The sequence below is a fragment of the Apteryx mantelli genome, chromosome 1 (genome assembly GCF_036417845.1).
Source record: "Apteryx mantelli isolate bAptMan1 chromosome 1, bAptMan1.hap1, whole genome shotgun sequence".
Classification (NCBI taxonomy): domain Eukaryota; kingdom Metazoa; phylum Chordata; class Aves; order Apterygiformes; family Apterygidae; genus Apteryx; species Apteryx mantelli.
Genome location: NC_089978.1, coordinates 69078913 through 69096824, shown reverse-complemented (window position 1 = coordinate 69096824; position 17912 = coordinate 69078913). Strand labels below are relative to the sequence as shown.

Below are 17912 nucleotides of genomic sequence, written 5' to 3'. Positions count from 1 at the left end.
CAGTAGATCAGGGAAGTGTAGCAATACAGAGACAAACATGGATAAACATCTTTGACTTTTCTCAGTTACAGTCTATGCTGGTTTTGTCTGTGCAAAGTATTCGCACTCACAGAGTCTGCTTTGTTTATGAAAAGAAACAAGATCTCTTTTAAATAAAAAGGAAGTTATAACTTTTTCAGTGAAATGACTAAACTAGTGAAGCATATAAAAGGAAAAATATCATAGGATTTTGGCACAGTTCCACAGTTTATTGTTGTGAAATGACATAAGAACAGTGACTATCACTTAAGTGACAAAGTCTCATTCAGTAAGAATACCATGTCAAATTACAGACACTCAGCAGAGAGACTGCTGCCACTAAACATCTAAGAGTGAATCCACCTCTTGGTACCTAGATGAGCAGAGGGCTTCAGAATAAGCATTTGCAGATTCAGATGCCAGAGTTTCATTATGCCTTCAATCCAGCAGTCCACCCACCAGAAGGAATTCCCTGTGGGACTGAAGAGGTAGATGGGTTGAAGAGGATGGCATTTCAGGATCTCTAAATCAGCTTTTCTTTGCAGAGAGTTTTGCTGCTTTGGGAACTCTCCACAGCTGTGCAGAAGGGACAAGATCCTCTCTGCAACATCTGCTCCCTTCAGAGGGCCTGCAGAGCGAGCCAGCACTGTCTTGGTTCATGTGGGACACTCCCACTATTGCAAGTGTGGGCAAAAGTTGAACTTATGTATCCCCCAGTGAAAGACAGATACTCTCACTACAAGGGACAGAGTGTAGGAAAAACAAAGAGGAAGTGGCTATAGTATAGTGGCTTTCTGCAGTTTCAAGATGACATGGCATTAAACAGACCTCAAATGACACTTCAACTTGTTTAAATTACAACTGCAGGAGTACCCTAGGAACTGCTCTTATGGATATCAATAGGCAGCTTAGACCTGAAGCAGGATATATTTGCATAAGGAAGCAATGCTTAGTAGGTTGTCTGAATCAGGGTATATGTATTTTATAAGCAATACTGAAATATGGCTTAAAATATTTGATCCTACAAATCTACAAAAGACTAAAACAACTTGGAATCAATGGTAGCTCTGTGAGTGACAACTTGGAAACTAATTTTTACATTTCCATCTCTTCATTATTAGGAAGTTAACGTTAAATGATAATGTTTACAGTTTTCACAACAATAATTGTGTTAATGATGGGTTTGTGTGTATAAGTTCAGGCTTAATATGATTGATATTTTAAATACATTTGTTTAACATTTGCTAAATTACAGGCTTTACTTGCCAAGTCTATCAAGAAAATAAAACTGAGATAAGTTGATTCCCTAAACTACCGTCTACAAACTGACAAAATAAAAAATTTGAGGTGTATAGTAACTACTTTGTGCCATTTTCTTCTCCTTTTGCTTAGTTCTTTATGGAAATACCTTAGAGACAAACAGCAAATAAAAGCCTGGTCATTGAATTTGGCATTACTCCTCAGAAAAGATTTTGCAGGTTCAGTGCAGCCTATTGGAAACACTATCAGAAGAATGCTAAAATGGAATGAAAATAACCATTTTCACTTCTTCAGGATGACACCAAAACAGATGGTCGGATAAATTTGGATATTTTTCCCCCATCTGCTTAGGTAATCTATCAATGTGAACTTTGTCTCCCCAGCACTGCTTACCTGTTCAGACATATTAGGAAAGTCTCAAGGCTGAAGGGTTCCAAGTCCTAAGGCCTTCTTGGTGTCAAGGACTGTCTCTGGTGATCCCATGGCCTCTTCAAATACGTCATTGCTATTTAAAAACAGATCCTCACTCTGTTGAAATCTCCTTCCAGGAGCAAGCAGGAAACTGTGGCTATATCTCTATGGTCTCTGTTAGTCACAGCACAGCTGGGATCTGAGCTTGGTATGCTGTGTAAATTTGTCTGAGTCAACAGTGCCTGCAGGGCTGTGATCTGAGTTGAAGTCCAGCCCTGCCATGAGCTTGTGAAGCATTTGTGTTGCTTATGGCTCAAAATAAACTGAAAATCATTGTGTAGGCGCTAAGGGTGATCAGGGAGTTTAGGCCTGAATTCTAGCTCAACCCTTGGATAATAGACCACATACACTTACAGACTTCCCTTCCACAAACATTTCTAGCAAGCACGGAGTATATCAGGACTTTCAGCTCCTTGAGGATGAGACTAAATAAACAATCCTCCTCCCCCTTGCTCCTCAGTCTTAATTATTGAGGAGAAGACTTGGTCAAAAGGCCTCTGATTCTCAGGAACCCCCGTCTTTCAGGCAAAGGGACTTTTTCAAATAATCAGAGTACCCTAAGTGATATGGTCCCCTAGCTGCAGTGGTGGTTGTCTCACTAATCACTAACAGCAGTGTGACAGAAAGGGGCTTTGTCATAGCTCTTTTGCTCCTTTCCACAAGTTCTTGGATTTTCCCAGCCATGTGTTTCAGGCTGCTCTTTAGGTCATGTTCTGGATGTTATAGCTGTCTGCTGTTCAGCTACTTGTATGCCCAAAGGCCTCTAGTTCTCTTCTCTCCAATGTCTGTTGCACTCACTTTGCTGTCCCTTCATTCCTGTTTCTGACACATTCCCCAGTCCAGCGCCCACTGGATAGTTTGCGCCCCACAGCAGAATTTCCTTGGGTGAGCAATGCAGGATGGCCATGGGTACAGTGCAGGAATCCCAGGAGAGACTGGTACTCTGCCTTCACTCTACCCTATGCTGAATTACTATTTGCTCTACTTGCTACTATTTCTCATTACCTATCTCCATGCTACTGTTATAGTGTTACTATGGAGCTTCATCTGAGGTAACTACCCTGCTTTCAGTTCTTTCATTTCTGTAGTTGGCCTGTTGGAGTAGTTCTACACAGTGAAGTTTATAACTAACTACCCTTAGATTCACCATACATTATGATAATTAGGTGTCACAGGTTGCTTCTGGGTGAATCAAAACAAACAGACAATGTCCATGTCCTAGTAATGTCCCAGGCACAAGAACATCAAAAAGAATATGCATGTATTTTAGTAAAAACTGATCTTTCTTATGCTGTTGTTTATTCCACAGTACTTGGAAGAAAAGGTGCTTGGAATAAATGGCCCTTACAGCTTAATGACTAGTGAACAGCAGGCTTCTTCCTCTGTAGAAGGTGCCACATGAGTACATGTAGCCAACATGTTGTTCCAAGATAGAGGCTTTTATCTGGTAGCTCCAGCTGTCAGGTTAAGTTTATTAGGGTTAAAACTGAGCTGTGGCTTCACACTCCTTCCCTCCATGGCAAAGTTTCTCCACCCCATTACTGTCATCCCTACTATCTTGCTAGCATTTAAGCTCATCATTCAGTCCTAGTGTTTCTATTTTCTAGCTTTTCATATTTTGGTCATGGCTAAATATTGTTGATTCTTTCTGCAAAAGTCCCTTTATACACTAAGACTCTCATCCAGGCTTTCACTATCTTACGTCTTTATTAGTATAAAACTGTTTTCATCTGCTTTGGCAAATCCCTCTCTTTGCATATTCATTCAGATTGCTGCTGCAAAGTGCTGTTTTATAACTCATTAATTTTGATCATATTACTCTTGTCTTGGAAGCCTTTCACTAGCTTTCTCTTTTATATTGCATCAGACACAGGCCACTTGTCATTTCTTTCAAGGATCTTAACATCTTTGCTTTTCTATTTCAACTCTGTTTACTATCAAAATGACTTCTTCCAACTCTTTTCAGCCTGTGGTGTCATCTGCATTTTCCACTGAGCCCTTCATGCTTAAAAAGGCCTCTGTAAACCTTTGCAAATATACGTCAAGGTTGTCTTTCAGTCCCTCCTTCATGCTCTTTTTCTCTGTGATGATATCAAAGTCCTGATGACATCTAGCTTTCTGATGTATTGGAGCCAATGCCTGTTGTGCCTTAGCAGTGCCTTAGCTTTTTCATTTTTCTGATAATGTTGGCTGGTTTTCTGTGTGTAATGTGCAAATTATTTAGGGAAAGGATTAGCTTTTTGTTCTGTGCTTGGTTTTGCCAGTCTTGGTAGGTTTAGTCCTCTTCTGTGACTGGGCTTCCTAAATACTATGGGTTACTGCCAGCTGGCTGTGTGACTTTTTTAAAGTAATGTATACACATGCTGGCATAAGTCCAAATGAGAATACAGCTTATTACAATAAATTGTTTTACACCAATGAGGATTATCTTACTTCCTGAAACAGTATAAGCAATGCCGGCATAAGAACTTGGGACAGCTGAAACTGAAGTTTTGATTGTAGTTAAACAGTCAAAGCTTCAAAACTTCCTTATTTAGACAATAGTCTCTGACTCATTTTACCATCAGACACTGCAATACCATAGGGATAGAGATGAAAATACAGTGCTGTGAGGTGCATCAATATTATGACAATGAGAGAGAGAAAATACATAAGTAGATATTTATTATAGCAAATTATACAGGTAATATGGATATCAAACCACTTGGCAGGGATGAGAACATTTTTGGGGGGATCCCAAGATCCTCAGTGACCACCTGGCCATTCACCTTTGTTAGCTACCATGTCTATGAAGTCTTCCTCCTCATTTGCCCAGCACACACATAGATTGGTGTCATCAAATAACTGTATTTATTGCAAAGAAAGTTAATATTTAGAGACATGACCTTGTCTTCTTTTATGTTCAAAAATTACTTCATCAATTCCCTGTATCATGGGATTTATTCCCAAAGAAGCATTCCCAACATGAATTCCTTAAAGCACATTACAGATGTTCATGGCTTCTTTGTTTTAATAATGAAATTTTAAGGTATTTTTCCTCACAGTTGTAGTGGGCTTAGACTGCCAGTAGCTAATTAAGCCTGTTTGATCATATTCCCATCCCTTAAGTTTAATAAAATGAAATAACTAATCAGTCAGATCTGCTTAAAGGGTTGGATTAAGAGTTGTGACTGGCATGTTAGTACTAGATGTAACATTTTGATTTCCTCTAAATGTTGTACTTGAAAGTAGTGAAGATTGGATATATCCAAAGAGAAATACTTTCACCAGATATCAGTTTGTCGAGATGAACTGATACAGCAACCAGATTTAGGAAGAGCTCAGGTGAGGTTAGATCACGCTGCTCTATGTGAGTCTGTTTTCACAGGGAGAGGTTCCTACCGCATATCCTAGCATGTATATCCAGTTGGGGCTGTACTCCCTCTAGATTATATAATGTAATCACTAATTTAGAGCCCTAATTGAGCAATTTCTCTCTGTTCTACTAAGCACATGTTCAAGTTATAGGCCTCTGTCTTTCTCGTGTCATGTCCTAATTAGTTACATGACAAGAAATGATATACAGCAGTGGTTAAGGAAGTTGAAAATTAGAGACTGTCTTAGGAAATGATTGATAAAACCTTCTGCAGGGGTTATGGCTGCCAGTGTGTTGGGAAAAAATGATTGGAGTAAAATTCTATTTACAGCAGCAACTGCAAGCCCTCTAATCACTCCAGCTCTGACACTGACATTTTTGGTCTGAAACTTGGCCAAATCACTGGAGAAGGAACTAAGCCTACAGAAGTGCATCCAGAGCTTGGTTAGACACTAGCTGGAATACCAAGACTTCTCCCATATACTTATGGGTGTAGGCATAAAGGTCCTGGATCTCAAGCCTTTAGATCAGCATCTGTTTGGAGCATGGCATCGTTTCTGTTCAGCCTGCATATCTGGATTTCCTTGCCATGGATATTTAAGAGAAAGGTGGGCAGATGGGTTGATACAGGCCAAGTCATACTTGCAGTGAATCCAGGACACTGCTAAAATTCACACCTGTAAGAATCCAGAAGTGCTCCTAGTCCAGTAACATAGCTGTCCCTCTGCAGGGCCAACCGCAGGCATCTGCATTTGCTTGATCTATGATCTGAGCCTGAGGAACACATCTCAGTCTGTTCCTGACTGCAGGCAATGTGTGCGTGTTGCCTTATACATATAGACTGGGTTCAGTCTTGAGCCCACCTTGGAGTAATATGCTTCATTCATTCTTCTTGACTGTAAAATACGAAAATTATTTCTGTAGATCTCAGGAGGGGGATGATGAGGTGATAAGAACAGATAACTTTCAACATCAGCTTCCCACATCATTTAATCAGATAGAGCTAAGTAGATTGCAAAACAACCAGTATAAAGGCAGCAGATGTTTTTATTCTAAATAGAAATATTATGATAGTCAAACAGTGAATGGCAAATGTCCATCCTTCTTTAAAGCAGGAAGAATGGTTGTTTGACAGCACTAAATCATTTGTTGCCTTTTCAAAAGGCTGTTGTGTAAATGCCACTTGCTTTACGATCATTCAGAAGAAATGTCACTTCAGCCAAGCAAGCTTATGGCTGAGGTTCTGTCATTTTCCATCAGTTTGCACAGTGAATCAAGCACTGTGATAAAGGGGAGCAGAAGGCAGACAAGTGAGGTAAGTGGGGAGATGGCATGCTGAGAAAGCTTGGCAGGACAGCTTCCTCTCTGCTTTAACCAAACTGACAAATGCTAAGAGATTGCCATTTACATGAAAACTGTGATCAGCTTGCAAATAAAGTTTAGTGATTCACAAGCTGCCTCTGTCCTGAAACAATACTTGTAAGGCTGTGAAATATTGCATTTTCAATATAGTGACTTTTAGGACACAATAATACAGGGAGCTGCTTGTGTTAAAAATGCCTGTGTTTGCACCAGCCCAAGGACACCCTGAAACAGTTTTGTCACCATGGTTATACCCCTATTTGATGCTGTGGTCCCCACTCATCTCCTCCAACATTGCCTACTGCACGTCCAATGGAACTGGAGCTCCCAGAAACTACTGCACCATTTTCTGTGAGCCAGGAGTTCTGGTGCAGGAAGACATGGACATCAGTGAGATGTCTTCAGCCCTGCCTTTACAGCTACTAATACCTACTTTGAGTCTAGTTTCTGGCCTAGCTGCTGAGCTCAATACATAGGAGGGATTTGCATCAGTTTGCAGTTATCCAAAGGAAATGAAAATTGATTAAACAAAATGCTGGGTCAAGTCTTTTCAATCACCTAATAGCTCAGCTAAAGTCTATGTAAGCAAACTGCAAGAAGTGCATGTAGACAAGGTCAGCTGCAAGGCTCTCACCAAGACAGCAGATTGGTTAATTGCTTAGGCGTGCTTCAGTGTCAGGAATTTACTACCCACTTGGGTTTAGTAGACTTTTTGAGGTCATGTCAAACACATGATATCCAATCAAGCTTAAAGAGTCCCTCTGATTATGTAGGACATTACTATATTTGTCCCTGCAGTATCTTAATGCTCTAAATAAACTCTGGCTGGTGAGTTTGAGTGTAAATAAAGATCTTGTCATCACTTTTAGCATGAGCAGAAATTATAATACACGTGACATGAAAACTCTCTCATCCCACCCCTGCCTACCTGCAACCATAAATGGATTGGTGTCTATAGGCAGATGGCTGAATCAGCCCATAGGACTGTGTCAAATGGCACAGTGATGCTGGAGAGAAGGTATCAAAGGCCAGGATAACAGTAGTCTCATCCTGTTTGAATCATCTCTTACAAGAATAATTTGGGGGGCAGCATCTGACCTCCAAAAAGACCCCAAAATAACAGTCAAAAGCAGCAAGTTAATGGTGACTTTTCTTCTAACTAGTAAAAACTACAAGCTGCTGCAAGAAGTTTAGAGTGGTGAATTAGATGCTGGCTTTGCCAGGAGCATTCTCCAGGGAACTAGTAACATAGCAGCTTTATAAATTTTATTCATTATCTGAGCAGAATTTATCCCAGGTGTGAGTGTGATGGCATTTCAGTGAATGCATCCAGCTTCACTGATCAGAAAATGAGAGCCCACAGTGCTTAGGAAATAGCCTATAAGAATTTTCATTAATGATGTAAGGATAATAAGGACCATTTCGACGTTGTAAGGACTATATATTCCATTTACCAGTGTGACTTTTAGCTTTCTCTGTTACAGGCAAAAAGTTGTTTCACAAGCGACTTTTATTCCAAAAGGTTTTTTTTATATATCTGTAATAACTTTTCCTAATCTACATTTAGAACTTAACAGTAGCTACAAGCTTAATTGTACTCAGTGAACTCTCCTGATCACATTGCCATGATGGATTCAGCCTATTTGAGAAAAACATAATACACTATGACCTTCAGGACATATATATTATTACACAGCATTTGAACAAATTAGCAGCTCATCCAATATCATATTTCCTAATAAAATCATGCCATTTTATCAAATGCCATTCTTTTAAACCAACCGACTCAAGTATAGTGTTTATTATCATGGGGAATAGTTGAATTCTACCAAAAATATTTTAAGAGTAAGCAAAACATCTGTTTTTATTTTCCCAGAAGAAAAGGGTAATTTCATCTGCTTTTGCATTCTATTTAAATTAGTCTTTGTTTATAGCAAAGCACGTTTGCCTTTAAGCCAGGATGCAGCAAAGCTGTTTAGTAAACATGTTTTAAAAGTTTTGCTGGCTTTAGATCACAAAAGCACTTCATCCAAGGGCAAAATAAGTTATCTTAGGAGCATCTCATACTGAATTTAGTGGCAGTCTTCAGTATGAACAGTAAAATTATTCAAGTCCTTGTACTTGCATGATTGTAAAGAAATATACCACTTACCATCATATATCTGTAATGCTGCATCTTCACAGCAGCTGCAGCTTTCAGATAGCTTTAAGTCATTTTTAAAACCCTGAAAACTTCCTCTATATATTCATTTCTAAAGGAAAATGCTACAGTTATAAGTCCAGCCTTACATAAAGACCTCCACAAATGACTTGAAATGGCTTTTCTAAGCAGAGACATCAGGTAGCTCCTGATCTTTCAGAATGAGAGTCAAGCTGCGTTTAACAGGAAACTGGGGTTCTCCACTCTAATCCGAGAGAGGAACACAGCAAATGGGACAACACCAGCTTGATTAGAATATCAGTTATTGAACCTCTGTTCTTTCTCACATGGGCAGTTCCTTCTACATATCTGGCTCGTGCGTATGACCCAAATGACAATAATAGCATATCGCAGCATTTGTTTCATTCTTAAATCCATGGTGATTAAGAATAAAATGGTCACAACCAGCCAGAAGGATTCCCTTCTTTAGTTGTCCCCATCAAACCAGAAGAGACATATTAAAAGCTGAACCCCACACAAAAGAAGCAGCATTTTGGTGTTCAGACTTTCCTTAACAAAGAGAAATGGTGTCATCACTGCAGGAAGAGACAAGAGTTTAACAGATTAACCACATTAATCTGCATTTGCCAGTGTACTGTCTGAACTTCATTTATCACTGCATATCTCAGTTTCATTACAAGGTGTGTTGATTGACAAATCTTACGGAGAAATAGGGAGTGAGTCTGGGCTGTCCTGTCAACATAGTAGTACAGTTTTGCTCCAGACAAGGTGAGGACGATTGTCCTTAAGTAAATTGTTAAGTAAATTCCTGCTAATTTTGTAGCTGACTCTGAAGTGCTGTCATGTGATGAAAACTATGGGTCAAAAATAACTAAAAGCACATTTTATAATCCACTAACCATGATTTTGTGTGATCATTTCATTTGAATTTGCTCTATTCAACAATGTAGTTATTACTGTGCATGCTTTTGTATAGATTGTTAGTCTCAAACAAAATATACTGAAAACCAACCTCATCAGTACAAAGATGGATCAAAAAACTCCACATTTTTTAAAAAAACACAGCTTAGAAAATTCAAATGATTTAGAGTTTGCCAGTTTAGGAAAGTTTGACTGGACCTCTAGAGAGCACTAGCAAGAGTAAGGCATATACCATGAAACTTCATTTCTCTTACCACATTTCAGCCTGAACAGTGTTGGACTGAGAGAATTTTAGAAATAAGATAAAGAACTAGACAGATACATAGAGAAAAGACTGTGTGTAAGTGTGATCCAATCCCTACAGAACTGAGAACTGAGAGGAGAACAAAAAAAAGCAACTGCCCAAATTTTTCAGTGTAAATACAGCCTTGGAACCCCATTGCTGTCACAGATAGCACAAATTATGCTCTTACAAGGGGCTGTTTCACAGAAAGGGTGATTAAAAAGAAGAGGCCTCTATCATTATCTATGTAGATCTGAAGAAGGACTTGTTTACAGGAATAAGAAGCTCTGGGTACTTGGCAAAAGCCCAAAGACTCTTTCCTTGTGGGGGGGGTGCCTTTCATACTGTATGTAGGAAGGGTCTCATTCTGGTCTTGACTTGGACAGCAATAATGCAAGTTATCAACCAAAGCAGCTGTTCAGTGTTGGCTCAGGCGTCTTTCTACAATGTCTGTTTCCACAGCCCCTCTGAGCCCTGCTGTCAGGGAAAACAGTTAAAGATACCGCATTATGCTTGGGGAAACCTTACAGCAGATCATTGCAAAGTCAAGAAAACCTAGTTTCCAGCTCCTAATAAGAGACAGAAAAAGGATAGGGGGAAGCGGGAAATGACTGGGACACAGAATCAGTTATATAGGACAAATCGTCTTTGCCTTAGGTCACTGAGACATACAAGTAGAGTTGGTCTGACCAGGGAGAACGTAAGGGGGCCTGACATCACAAAAGCAGCAGGCTTATTTTGTGATCACAAATATTGCACAGACATGACACTCATGAGAAGGACTTGCAGTTATTCTAGGCAAATAACATGAAAATGAGGTGCATCCAGCTGGTCTGGGAAGATAGCACTTGTCAACGCAACAAAGACACGTTTGACTCACAAATTAGCCTTCTGGTGCTCAACACAATTGAGGCAGAACACATTCCTATTTACACTATAAAATAAAGTGACCGTTTCTGTGCTCTGTAAAGCCATAAATATCGTGCTTTATTTACTCCTGTTTTTCTGTTCTCAGAAACTGTTCAAACACACTTATTTTTATTAAAGGTTCAGATTTATACTCACCACCAAGTAAGCAAAGCCACAGAAAACCTAGGCTCATGGAGCTTCAGATAAGTCGTGTAGTACTTTCTACAGAAGTGTATGTTTTGAGGCAGAATTAAATGGATAAATAACAGCCCCAAGGTTCTTCAGCTATAGGCCTTCAATAAGAGCTCAGACAACAACAATTAATCATGTACAAAGAGATATACAAGGCTTTCTTTTGGAGACAGATATAGAAAATACCTCTGCCTACCTCAGCTCTTTCCTGCAGTCATACGTTTATCATAGCATCAATTTGCACAAAGTTATAAATAAATCCAAACGTGGAGTGCTTCAGGATGTTCTGATCCATGAAGCTCAACCTCTTCGTATGTGGCAACAGTTCTAACACTGCTTGAAATAGTCACAAAGACTGTACAGTACACCATGATATTTCAGTTAGTTCTGCATCTGCGCTGTGAACAGGGTAAGCATAACCATCCTGGAGATGACAGGAAAAATAAATACTGGGAAGACTGAGCACATTCCTAAGTCCTTGAAGATTATTTAGATTCCAAAAGCAGCTGGACACATTTATGATAAAAAACTTAAGGCCTGTCACACCTACAGGTATGACTTTTTGCTCAGGATGCCCCTGCGTCTCAGGTTGTTGGGGCTGGGAGACTTTTCTGGGGAAATATCACATCTACATGCCCTGTTCTTCTGCTCTTGGCCATCTATGGGGAAAAGACCCTGGGCTTGTTGGACTTTGCTCTAGGCTGTGATGGCTGCTTATCCTTATATATTTATGCTACCTCTTGGCTGACAATGTCTTTGCTGATATTTGTTAGCAAACCAGTTTCAATTCCCGTGCTGTATCCTCTTCAAGACAACACATGCTGCTATACCTGGACATCCATTCTGCACTCCCATTCAGTGATTTTCTAAGGACAAAATTTTGTCTTCTCCTCCAGTGTCTGCCTGAGCTCCCCCAGCACAAACACTACACCAGAACTGCCAATTACATTTGCTTTGTTTAGGCAATGCAGTGAGCAGCAAGACAGCACAACATTTGGCAGATGGCTGGCCAGGCAATTACCATTACAGCCTAACTGGCCAGCTGCTAGACTCCCAAGTCTCCCAGTTCTGTGTCCTTTGCATAAAATACACATTCTGTCCCACTGCCTTACGTGCTTACTAAGTGGCTTCAAAGCATAGTTATATATCTGGCACAAACACACATTCACCAGTTTGTCTCCTGACCACGTACTTCACATGAACATCCTTGTCACATTAGGAGCTGTTTTGGCTTGTAGTGGTACACTGATTGAAGCTGGGGGATCTGAGCATCTTCAGTGATGACATGTACATCCAAACCACTCCATATTTCAGTCTCTTTCTGCATTTTAGTTCCTTTTCTCCATCTGTCCCTCTAAGCCTTTCTTAAGTACAGCCACCTTCATCCTTATCACACAGTCAGCGTGACAAAATAATTTAAACAGGAAGCTAAGGAAAGGTAATTTAAGATAAAATATAGAAGCATGAGATTATTTGACCATTCCATTTTTCCTGAATGTTTGGCAATCATTTATGTGACTTAATTCTTAACACAAAATTCTAGCAACAAAAGCCTCTTACCGTAAGGTGTTTAACATGTATTTTGATACTAATTCATCATCCTAAGGCTACATTTCTTAAGGGAAGTGTTCTTTGCCATTGCTCTTGTTAGTAGGTGGGAGTTAGGTTAAGCTCTCTTTCTGCCTCTGATTTTTATTTTATGCCTTCCTGGTTCTTTGGCTTTTCTACAGACAGAATCTGAACCCATTAAAGCCGATGGTAGAAAGTCCACTGTCTGCAGCTGAACTAAAATGTCACCTGTCATCTTCTTACCTGTTGTGGCTCTCCACTTGTCAGTGCTCCCAGGCATCCACAGCAGCTATGAATTAAACAATTAATGTTTCATGTTTCAAAAACAATTATGAATAATTGGTGAATAAATTCTTTATTCTCAACCCTACTTTATAAGCTGCCAGCAACACCTCTTCTGAGAGCTCAGTTGAGACTTGAAGTTATCTCTTAGTATATAAGTATTTCTGGCAGAAAGCCAATACCTATGAAGATATCAAATGTTCAAGGTGTTTCTGCTTCATGATTACTGATTAAACAATATGTATCCCCGATGGGACCACAATTGCAAGCAGCATTTTTGGAAGTTGTCCTAGCGTTGTCTAATTGCTACATATCACATCAACATATCAGGTACTATGCCCTGTGTTCCCTATTGAGAAAGGCTGATTCAATGGATTAGAACAGATATCCCAAGCGACATGTTTTTAGATGGTTCACAAGAGGCTTTGTTACTGTGACTTTTGGTGATTTTTTTTTTTGTGGGAACAGAGTCTTGTATTACCCAAAAGAACTAGGTATTCTTGCAACAGAAGGAGAATAAAGGCAGGAAAACTTGTTATCTTAGTGCCAAAATGATGCAGAATTCTTTTGGTCATGGGTACGTGAGCATGCACATATACATATACATGGAGGAGGAAGTCAATTTAAAAATATATTTTCTGAAGTCTTTTGCTTAATTGTTAGCTCATTCCCTAGGTCTATTTTGAACCGATCAGACTAGCTCTCTCCAAAACAAATAATCTATAAAGGGTCTATAACCCCCCCATGCTTGGCTATGGCACCAGGAATCAGTCTTTGTCCACCTTTTATTTAGGTCTTCTGACATAGCCAGACTGAGCTGGGCTTTGATGTTGTTACTTGCTCAGCGACTCCTGCCAGTAATAAGATTGGTGAGCTCATAGATATTTGTGGAGTGGGCAGGGAAGAAATGGAGAAAGTTGAAGAAATGAAAAACACTGAGGGACAGCACATCATATTCAGTTATGAGAGTGGTTATCCTTTGCACACTATAATGCTGCTAGTGAATTGGAACAGGTCACAGATCGATCTTGCCAGCTGCAGTAAGAAATGTCAAAAAAGTGTGTTTCAGGCCAGTGTGGGGAATGGAGAAGCCAGGAGACTCATGGTCTTTCTCAGAAATCAGCAAGGATGAGAACAAAGGCCAGTTCATGATGGGGAGGGAAACTCTCAATGGATTTGGGGGAAAAGGTGAAGTCTAACAATTTCCAAACATTTCTAAACCTCACAGGAAACCATGGTTGAATCTGGAACGTAACTTAGGGAGAAGAGCTGAGGATCACAGTTCCCTGATGAACAATGCACAGGAGGCAAAAACTTGCCTGAAAGGAGGGCAGTGCAAAGCTGCTGCATTTAGCATGTCAGTAGTCTTGTGAGTCCTCAGAAAGGCACATCACAGCTTCTCTGTTGCAGCTCAGGCAGCTTGTGAAGCTTCCTGTTAACACTGACAACTGGAAGAGTTTGTCTTAGACAGACAGTTTCTCCCAAATCAGCCCTCAAAACTTCCACGGCTCCCCATGTGCTCCAGAAAACACACAGATTTCTGAAAGAGTTTGTTCAGTTCTGACACACTGCAAGGAAACCAGGAGTTAGTATAGATCTATAAACATGCTTGGAAGGAGCAATTACTTCTGGAGTGTGAATGATAGAATCAATAAGCACACATTCTGAATAGCCTTTGCCCGGGCTTGCTCAGCAGGTGTGGGAGATTATTTTAAGCAATGTTAGTTGTCTGCCAAGGTAGATTTTTCTAACTTTGCTACAGTTGTGAGGTCTGGGGAAGGCCGGGGAGAGACATCTGGTGGAAGAATATGGGTGGAGAGCAAGCTTGCTTCTAAAAAAGTAAAAAAGTTTGGACCAAGCTTGCAAGCCAAAAGCTAGGTTAATTAAAATATTTCATCCTGTCATTCTGATGTTCACGGAAGCAAACCAAAATATTTAACAGTGCCCTTCAAGGTCAGACCATGCTTTGCTTCACTTCACTTCTAGCTGCCTCTCCCCATCATTATTAAGTGCAAGCCTCCAGCTCATGAGGACATCAAGATTATTAATCAAAATTCAGATGCGACCCTATTATAATGGTCTCGCTCCTAGGATCACCAGGTGCTTTCTGCTAAGGTGCGACTCTGGTGCTTTATCACCCGTTGATCATCCATTTCAGGGCATTTAGTGGAAATCCATAAATGCTAATGAGTAGTATGCTTTCAAGTGAGGTACATCACAAGTCTTAAAACTGATTTTATATTAACAAGAAGCATTTGGGGCTGATGTAAGAACAGGGTAGCATGGAAGAGGAATGTCTTGAAACAAACCTTCCAGTGTCCACAGATGACCAGCAGGGAGGCTGCAATATGAAGTTGTGTTGGGCTCCTACTGAATCTGAAGAATTTGAGCAATAATTTCTTTGAAGTCCTTAGAAAATCTCTGACTGAAGAAATCTTAGATTGAATCTCACTGAAGAACCATATATCAAAATGACAGAAGTTGAAGAACACGTTTGTTGTGACTCGAGGCTGAAATCAGTACCACAATCTCAATGACATGATGAAAGAGCAGAGAATACACAAAAAAGAGAAGATTGACTCCAAAAAAGAAAAATGAAGATCCATCATGTTAGAGAAAAAGGCAAAAACAACTCCCAAACCATTACACACTACAGCCACAGTGGCACACTGGCACCCAGGTTGCTTTTCTGCGTCTTCCTCCTCAGGTTCTCCAAATTGCTCTGCCTTCACCCTGCCATCATGGGACTGCTCCTCCTCAGGCCAGGCAATGGTAGCAGCAGGTGCCAGTCCCCGGTGTATTTGCCCATGTTTAATCTGACCCCTGAGCCACTCTTGCTTTGAACTTGCTGCTAACAGAAAGGGCAGGTAGCTGGACACTCTCAAGTGCTGGAGGGTAGGACAGCCTCTTTGGCTAGCTGAAGTAGACATAAAAGCCACTGTTTCACCATTACCAAGAATCAACTCTGAGGCAAAATCCTGGGAAATGGATGTATGTGAGTCAAGGTTTATTCCTCCAGGTTAAGGTGGAGATTACTTTTTTCCTGGAACAATCTGAGGGAGTACACAGGAAAAAGAAAGAGTGATGTCAGAAACTTTATTCTATTTGTTCCACAGCTACTTCTGAAATCATATAACCTTATTTCCTATTGTTTTCCTCCTCATTTTTTCTTTAATCACCGCTTGCCATGAATTAAACTGGAAGGTTATTTCATTCTCAGAGAGTAATGAGGAAACAAGCAACAGAAAGATGAGTTATAGCTCTATTTCTCTAAGACTTCATGTAGCTTCAAAGGAATGAGAGCCAGCCCTTCCCCAACCCTTCATCACCAGTAGAAGTAACTGCCACAGGCATGGCAGGCTCCTCTCAGGCCTTGCAAATACCACTAGAAACAAGAAATTGAGTGAGAGCTTCCTCAGGTTGGAGTGAGTCCTCTAGAACTACTGTAGCTCTTTTCTTCTCCTTGAAGCACTTCCTTCCTTCTTCTGTATCTTGGCTGGCTCGTTTGGAGGTCTCCAGTACTCAGGCCAAGGAGCAAGCGAGGTTGTGGGAAGGCCCTGTTGTCCTTATTTCCTCTGATGGAGGAGGAGTGTATCTGACAGCTCACAAAACCCTTCAGCATGTTTTTTTTACTGAATATTAGTGTAAAGCTCACAGTGGTACTGATTGAGGTTTTAGGCTTTATTGTCAGGAAAATAAACATAAAGGCATTGACACAGCTCTGCCAACAAAGAGAGCAATGTTGACTATCAAAGGCCCTCTGCAATGTATAGGATTCAGCCTTGCCAACTCTCATGCATTTGCCACATTATTTGGGACTTTGTTTTTTGAGGAAAAGTGATAGACTGTGTTTCAGTTACATGCTGACAGCTTCAGGTTTGGGGCTGAGATATGGAAGGACATGCAGAATTGCACCCCAAAACTCTGAGCATCGTTCTTCTGCTATCAACGAGTAGCTGTGAAATGCAATGGTAGAGTCCATGCTTTACTCAGATCTGGTGGCTGGTCCCTGCAGATGGGGACAGCGCAGAGCTGCTGCAAGGACCTCTGCTAACCCTAAGCAATATGACCAAGAATTCCAGCCCACAGCTGAGTCAATAGGATGCTGCCTAAAGGAGCTCTGGATTTCTTTTCTATTCGCTTTTTTTTTAAAAGCTATGAAGACTTTATGTACAACTACACTCCAAAAACAAAGTCAAAGAATGTTAAGTTTGCAGACTTAATGATCTCAAAAATAAGCAGTGTCAGAATCCAGTTCAAATCAGTCTTGATGAAATATATATTAAATGTTGCCAGGGTCTTATGGAAAAAATAGACTCTGAAAATGTAAAGAGTCTCTTATAAGGCATACACAATGGAGAAGGGGAATTAAAATTCAAATTGCATAGACTATTTAAATTCTGAGTTTTCTCAGCTCATGAGTGCTTTTTTTGGCAACAATAGTAGCATTATTTAAACTTCATGTTTTCTATGTAAGCCAGTGCTGAAGTTAATGAGAGGCAGTATACACTGACCTGCAAAATGACATCATTTTTTTACTGTAAGAGTTTGGAGCATTAATGCCCTTTAAACAGTTTATAGATTTTGCTTAAGATGGTGCTTTTTATTGCTCAGCCTTTCATATGTTTGAGTTTAACCTCCACAAAGTCTATATATATGGTGTGTATATGTATGTAAGCATATGTACATAGATATACATATGTGCTTGTCCGTGCATTTGTGAACATGTACTGTATGTATACATGTTCTTATGTATATTTCTGTGTGTGTGTTCATTCTGTTAATACTTTTTCTCAGTAACATCAAAGTTGACTTAGTGTTCATGAGAAAAATGGGTAGACTGTATTTCTGTCAAGAATAAATGATAGCTCTTAACTGCATAAGCATACTTCTGTATTTTCTTCTTAATAGAGGCTCTTTTTGTTACACTCACTAAAAATGTTTACATCATGGCAGGAAAATTTCTCCTAGGTTAATAAAGTAATGTTCCATCAGCTTCTTCAAGTGAGCTACAAATGGAACCCTATTTACTGTTCTGTATATGGTACTTGTAAGCGGCATATGTGGACCTATGCTACACACATGCATACGCAGAGGGCATTGAAGATTTTCTCAAAAATGTCGTTTTC

At 40.0% G+C, this 17912-nt stretch overlaps 1 long non-coding RNA gene across 1 annotated transcript; it reads right to left on the bottom strand.

The window, feature by feature from the left end:
• Positions 1 to 243: 243 nt before the first annotated feature.
• LOC106493980 (uncharacterized) lies at positions 244 to 8827 on the bottom strand. Its single transcript, XR_001294222.2, has 4 exons — positions 8619 to 8827; positions 5782 to 6000; positions 1672 to 1783; positions 244 to 498 (listed from the first exon to the last, which is right to left on the bottom strand). It is a non-coding gene; the product is annotated as an uncharacterized lncRNA (long non-coding RNA).
• Between the last annotated feature and the right edge of the window lie 9085 nt (positions 8828 to 17912).